The sequence below is a fragment of the Bufo bufo genome, chromosome 9 (assembly GCF_905171765.1).
Source record: "Bufo bufo chromosome 9, aBufBuf1.1, whole genome shotgun sequence".
Lineage (NCBI taxonomy): Eukaryota > Metazoa > Chordata > Amphibia > Anura > Bufonidae > Bufo > Bufo bufo.
In genome coordinates this window covers 134,169,711-134,176,713 of record NC_053397.1, presented here as the reverse complement: position 1 = coordinate 134,176,713, position 7,003 = coordinate 134,169,711, and positions in this window count along the sequence as shown.

Sequence of the window (7,003 nt, the reverse complement as noted above, 5' to 3'; positions counted from 1 at the left end):
TGAGTTGTGGGCCTGTAGGTGAGCTGACCCTGTAAAAAATTAGATGTGAGGGCCTGCTGGTTAGCGGACCCTGTAAAAATTTTGATGTGAGGGCCTGCTGGTGAGCGGACCCTCTAAAAAATTATATGTGAGCGGACCCTCTAAAAAATTATATTCGAAGGCCATATATGCAAGGGCATTATATGTGATGAATAAGCAATGCATGTTGATATGACGGAGGAGGAGAATGAGAAAAGGAAGATTCAACCATATACCCTTGTTTGTGGTGGAAGGGGTGCATGGGAATACAGTCTATTAACTACATTAAAAACAACACATGTAAAGTGCCTTTATGTTCATCAGCATTACTCTGGTGGACTCGAGAAGTCATGGTCAATCCAATTTATATTTATATGAGTCAACCTGTCAGCATTTTCAGTTGACAAGCGGATACACTTATCAGTTATAATGCCACCAGCAGCATTAAATACACGCTCAGACAAAATGCTGGCGGCAAGGCAGGCCAGCACCTCCAAAGCATAGAGTGCCAGTTCGTGCCACGAACACCCAGTAGTTGTAAGGCAATGAGGGATCATTGAGGGCGCTGACATGGTCTGCTATGTACTCCTTCGCCATCTTCCAAAATTTTCCTCTCCTTGTGGAAGTAGGCCGCACATCAGGGTGAGGGTGCTGGCGGGTATTCATGAAACTGTCCCAGGCTTTGGAGAGTGTTGCCCTGCCTCTGTTGGAACTGCTGTGTGTTCCCCTTGTCTCCCCTCCTTGGTTGGCCAAGGAAGTACGGACTCTGCCGCCAGTGTTGTCAGATGGAAAATTTTGGAGTAATTTTCCAACAAAGATCTTCTGGTATTGCACCATTTTGCTTGTCCTGTCCACCAGAGGAATGAGAGATGAGAAGTTCTCTTTGTAGCGGGGGTCGAGAAGAGTGAACAACCAGTAATCCATGTTGTTTAAAATGCGTATAACGCGCGGGTCGCGGGAAAGGCAGCCTAACATGAAATCGGCCATGTGTGCCAGAGTACCAACAGGCGAGACATCGCTGTTGTCATCAGGAGGATCACTCCCAATCTCCTCATCCTCTTCCTCCTCTTCTGCCCACCCACACAGAACAGATGGAATTAAACTTCCATGGGTACTACCCTCTGTAGCTGAGGCAACCGTCTCCTGCTCCTCCTCCTCCTCTTCAGCCTCCAATTTGCGCTGAGAAGACGAACTGAGGGTGGTCTGGCTATCATCAACCTGTGCAATGTCTTCCCCCATTTCCACCTCTTCAACATGCACAGCTTCGTCCTTAATTGTGAGCAGCGAGCATTTAAGAAGACACAGAAGTGGGATGTGACGCTAATAATAGCGTTATCGCCGCTCACCATCTGTGTTGATTCCTCAAAGTTGTGTAAAACCTCAGAGATGTCAGACATCCATGCCCACTCCTCGCTTGTGAATAGTGGAAGCTGACTGGAAAGGTGACAACCTTGTTGCAGCTGGTATTCCACAACTGCCCTCTGCTGCTCACAAAGCCTGGCCAACATGTGGAATGTGGAGTTCCAGCGCATGCTCACATCGCACAACAGCCGGTGAGCTGGCAATTTCAAGCGCTGCTGCAGCATTGACAGACCGGCTGAAGCTGTCGCTGACTTGCAGAAATGTGCAGACACGTGGCGCACCTTCACTAGTAGCTCAGGCAAATTGGGGTATGTTTTTTGAAACCGCTGAACCACAAGGTTGAATATGTGGGCAAGGCATGGGATGTGTCTAAGGTTGCACAGCTCCAAAGCCGCCACCAAGTTACGGCCATTATCAGACACAACCATGCCTGGTTCTAGGTTGAGTGGCGAGAGCCAGAGCTCAGTCTGGTCTCTTATCCCCGGCCACAGCTCTGCGGCGGTCTGCTGTTTGTCACCTAGGCAGATCAGCTTCAGCGTGGCCTGTTGCCGCTTCCCCACTGCAGTGCTACACTGCTTCCAGCTACCGACTGATGACTGACTGGTGCTGCACGCAGATACTTCGGAGATGGAAGTGGAGGAGGAGGCGGAGGAGGAGAAGTGGGGGTTGGAGCCACTAACGTAGGTGGTGACGGAAACCCTGATGGAATTGGGGCCTGCAATCCTTGGCATCGGTAGCACCTGTGCCATGCCAGGGTACGAGTCGCTCCCGGCCTCCACAATATTCACCCAGTGTGCAGTCAGGGAAATGTAGCATCCCTGGCCAAACACACTTGTCCATGTGTCCGTGGTTAAGTGGACCTTCCTAGTAACTGCGTTGGTCAGGGCACGTGTGATGTTAAGGGACATATGTTGGTGTAAGGCTGGCACGGCACACCTTGAAAAATAGTGGCGGTTGGGGACTGCATAATAAGGAACGGTTGCTGACATCAGGCTGCGGAAGGCCTCAGTGTCCACAAACCTAAATGGCAACATTTTCAGGGCCAGTAATTTGGAAAGCTGCACATTTAGTGCTATGGCCTGTCGGTGGGTGGCTGGGTATTTGGACGCTGCGCTGGGACAGGGAAGTGGATGTGGTCGCTGTTGGTGCTTGCGAAGTTCCAGGTGCAGGGCGGGCCTGCGTCTTGGACAGGGGATTGGCCAGCACGTAACACAGGGGAAGAGGAGGCAGTGGTGTGACCCGCAGACACAGATCGTGGACCCAGGCGTTCGGCCAACCTATAAGGGTGCTTTGATGACATGTGGCGGATTATGCTGGTGGTGGTGAGGTTGCTAGTGTTCACGCCCCGGCTCATTTTGGTGTGGCACAGGTTGCAAACTACTACTTTTTTGTCGTCCGCACTTTCCTCAAAAAAGCGCCATGCTGCCTTACACCTCCCTTGGCAAGGGAGATTTACGCAAGGGGTTGCTCTGTGGAACAGTTGTGGGCCTGTTCGGTGGTGCACGCCTTCTACCTTTTGCCACCCCACTGCCTCTTCCAGCCTGTTGCAGTGCTGCAGATCCCTCCCCCTCTGTACTGCTCTCCTCGCTCGGCTTGTTGCCACCTTCCCAGGTTGGGTCAGTGACCTCGTCGTCCAGCACCTCCTCTTCCACTTCCTCTCTCTGATCATCCTCCTGATTTGTTGACCTAATCACAACCTTAGTGATTGACAACTGTGTGTAATCCTCTTCCTCAACCTCTTGGGACAGTAATTGCGGTTAAGTCATTGGCAACTGTGTCTTATCATCATCCACCTTATTAAACACTAATTGCCGTTCCCCAGCGTCATGTTCTTGTGACTCTGGATGCTCAAGTGGTTGGGAATCGGGGCACAAGATCTCAGGTCCCTCTTCAAGCGTGCTTGGCGAGAAGGCCAAATCAATTAATAGCGATGCAAAAAGGTCCTCTATCTATCCGAGTGTGAGATCACTTGTCTGGTCAGACTGTAAATGGTGGGAGGAAGGAGGATCAGGGTGAGGATTGTGTAGGCCAGACTCCTGGCTACTGAGATTGGACTTGGTGGAAGACTGGGTGGTGCTTAACCGACTGGAAGCACTATCTGCTGCAATCCAACCGACCACCTGCTTGCACTGGGCTGACTTCAAGAGTGGTCTCCTGCACCGCCCTGCAAACTGGGACATGAAGCTAGGTATCTTGGATGATTGTTTTTCTTGTGCTCTGCCAGCAGGCACAGTTTCAATGCGCCCAGGGCCACGGCTTCTGCGTGCACCATCAGCATCACGGCCACTTCCCAGTCCCTTAATGCTCGCCTTCTTCATATTAAATATTATATATTATAAGGGGCGTTTATAGGAAAAATGTGGCTAAATTATGAAAAAAATATAATTATTGTCAGTAATATTTTTCTCACTATCTGGCCCTGACAGACACACACTATTGCAGCACAGATGTGACAATTCACTGCAGGGACCGTTTATAGGAACATTATTGATAAATTATGGAGAAAATATATTTGTTGTTGCTAATATTTTCCCCAATATCTGGCCCTGACACACAGACGCTATTGCAGCACAGATGTGACAATTCACTGCAGGGACCATTTATAGCAAAAATGTGGATAAATTATGGAAAAAATCAAATTAGCGCGCTTCGCACCTCCCTCCTCCTGTGTAAACCCCACTCCTTTGGCACAGTGTAGCGGTATACTGTATAATGTGTGGCACAGTGGATGCTATACACTCACCTAAAGAATTATTAGGAACACCTGTTCTATTTCTCATTAATGCAATTGTCTAGTCAACCAATCACATGGCAGTTGCTTCAATGCATTTAGGGGTGTGGTCCTGGTCAAGACAATCTCCTGAACTCCAAGCTGAATGTCAGAATGGGAAAGAAAGGTGATTTAAGCAATTTTGAGCGTGGCATGGTTGTTGGTGCCAGACGGGCCGGTCTGAGTATTTCACAATCTGCTCAGTTACTGGGATTTTCACGCACAACCATTTCTAGGGTTTACAAAGAATGGTGTGAAAAGGGCAAAAATGCCTTGTGGATGCTAGAGGTCAGAGGAGAATGGGCCGACTGATTCAAGCTGATAGAAGAGCAACGTTGACTAAAATAACCACTCGTTACAACCGAGGTATGCAGCAAAGCATTTTTGAAGCCACAACATGCACAACCTTGAGGCGGATGGGCTACAACAGCAGAAGACCCCACCGGGTACCACTCATCTCCACTACAAATAGGAAAAAGAGGCTACAATTTGCACGAGCTCACCAAAATTGGACTGTTGAAGACTGGAAAAATGTTGCCTGGTCTGATGAGTCTCGATTTCTGTTGAGACATTCAAATGGTAGAGTCCGAATTTGGCGTAAACAGAATGAGAACATGTATCCATCATTCCTTGTTACCACTGTGCAGGCTGGTGGTGGTGGTGTAATGGTGTGGGGGATGTTTTCTGGGCACAGTTTAGGCCCCCTAGTGCCAATTGGGCATCGTTAAATGCCACAGGCTACCTGAGCATTGTTTCTGACCATGTCCATCCCTTCATGACCACCATGTACCCATCCTCTGATGGCTACTTCCAGCAGGATAATGCACCATGTCACAAAGCTCGAATCATTTCAAATTGGTTTCTTGAACATGACAATGAGTTCACTGTACTAAAATGGCCCCCACAGTCACCAGATCTCAACCCAATAGAGCATCTCTGAATGCTATATAAAATGCCCCATATATAGTGCACCAGTAGATGCCCCTCAGTGTCCGGCCTCTGATAGGCTGCCGGCCTATAATGTGCCAGTAAGTGTCCCCATAGATGCCCCCCCATCATGTGCCAGTATCAAGTGCCTCTCTCCCCCCCACATGTCCCAGTATCCATAGTGCCATCCCCCCCAATGTGTCAGTATCAAGTGCCTCTCTCCTTCCCACCCCCATGTGCCAGTATCATAGTGCCAAACCCCCCCATGTGCCAGTATCAAGTGCCTCTCTCTCCTCCCCCCATGTCCCAGTATCATAGTGCCATCTCCCCCCCCCCCACAAAAAAAGTGCCAGTATCAAGTGCCTCTCTCCCTCCCCCCATGTGCCAGTATCAGGTGCCAACCCCTCTCCCCCCCATGTGCCAGTATCAGGTGCCTCCCCCCCCCCCATGTGCCAGTATCAGGTGCCAACCCCCCTCCCCAGGTGCCAGTATCAGGTGCCTCTCTCCCCCCCCATGTGCCAGTATCAGGTGCCAACCCCCCCTGCCCCCCATGTCCCAGTATCATAGTGCCACCCCCCCCACAAAAAAGTGCCAGTATCAAGTGCCTCTCCCCCCCCCCATGTGCCAGTATCAGGTGCCAACTTCCCCCCTCCCCCCCGGGTGAAAATATCAGGTGCCAACCCCCCTCCCCCCATGTGCCAGTATCAAGTGCCTCCCGCTCCCCCCATGGCAGTAACAGTCAGGGATTAAAAAAAATATATAAACACTTCTACTTACCTCCATGTCAGCGATGCGATGCAGCCTCTTCCTGTGTCCCGCCCTGTATGTCCATATATGGAGTCAGTGCTTGTATTTCAGAAAAGTTTCTGCTGGGATTCAAACCCACGACCTTCTGTATCAGAGGAAAAGCACTTAACCACAAGACCATAAGAGCTACCTTGCTGCTGACTGAATATGAGACTTCTACTGTTATAGCTGGCTAAGTGTACATCTATACACATGACAGCTGCTCATATATAGAGATATAGCAGAGCTGAGTGTGCTGGGACAGCTGTCATATAGAGATATAGCAGTGCTGGGTGTGTTGGGGCAGCTGTCATGTGTATAGATGTACACTTAGCCAGCTATAACAGTAGAAGTCTCATATTTTTTCAATCAATTTCAATCAGTTTCAATCAGTTTCAATCATTTTTTATCAGTTTCAATGCAGCCTTTATGGTTGTGTGGATAAATGCTTTGCCTCTGATACACTGATTGGAGGTTGTGGGTTCGAATCCCAGACACATCAGGAGACTTTAGGAGACAGTAAGATTAGATCACATTAGCGAGGAGGCCTGGTCAGCCGCTGCTGTGAAGGTGCCCTGAACATTAAGACAAGAATCGATATTTAACTAACTTGAAAATAAACTGTCACACACACTGCTGGGGCGCCGGGCCCCGAAGCAGCTGCTTCCCCGGTAGTTACGCCATTGCTACAGGCTATAGCTACTAGAGATGTGTCGTTGATCCAGTGAGTTATTCTGATTGCCTGATTGGAGTCGGGAAGGAATTCTTTTCCCCTTAAGTGAGGAAAATTGTCCAAAAATATGCCAGATTTATCAAGATAATTTATGCTGGATGATAAATCTGGAACACTTTTAAAGTGTTTAGTCTAAACTTAACTGCTTCCCGACTGCCCACTGTGTATATATGTCTTATCTGCAAATGCAACGTGCGCATAGCACGTATATAAACGTGCAGGCATTACTTTAATCCCAGCGCTGATCACATGACTTTAATCCCAGCGCTGATCAGGGATTAAAGCTCCTGCAATCTAGCAGGAGCAGATCGGGTCCCGGCTGACAGACACAGTGGGGACCCTGAGGAAAAGACAGGAGCGGTTTATTACCACTTCTGCCTTCTCCTGTGTCGGCAGGAGAGCGGTAC